Below are 641 nucleotides of genomic sequence, written 5' to 3' on the forward strand. Positions count from 1 at the left end.
AAGTAGATCAGGATGTCTACAGATTATTACTGTTTCCATTTGCTGTAAAAGATCAAGCTAAGAGGTGGTTAAATAACCAGCCTAAGAATAGCATAAAAACATGGAAACAGCTGTTAGAAAAATTCCTGAATCACTATTTCCCTCCTAAACGGATGACACAGCTAAGGCTAAGCATCCAAGGCTTCAAACAAGGAGATAATGAATCCCTTTATGATGCCTGGGAGAGATACAGAGAGATGCTAAGAAAATGCCCCTCTGAAATGTTTTCAGAATGGGTGCAATTAGACATCTTCTACTATGGGCTTACAGAAAAAGCTCAGATTTCTCTAGACCACTCAGCTGGTGGATCTATACATATGAGAAAAACAATTGAAGAAGCTCAAGAGATTATTGATACAGTTGCCAGAAATCAACATCTGTACCTAAGTAGTGAATCTTCCATGAAAGAAGAAGCTAAAACAGTAACTGCAGAACTCAGTCCGGTGGATCAGGCTAATGAATTTAATCAGCAATTAGACTTTCTAACTCAGCAGCTAGCCGAATTCAAGGAATTATTGCAGGAAACAAGAATGGCTAACAGGAACATGGAAGTGCAATTAAAGCAGACAGAAAAGCAACTGTCAAAACAAATAGCAGAAGAA

The sequence above is a fragment of the Arachis duranensis genome, chromosome 7 (assembly GCF_000817695.3).
Source record: "Arachis duranensis cultivar V14167 chromosome 7, aradu.V14167.gnm2.J7QH, whole genome shotgun sequence".
Lineage (NCBI taxonomy): Eukaryota > Viridiplantae > Streptophyta > Magnoliopsida > Fabales > Fabaceae > Arachis > Arachis duranensis.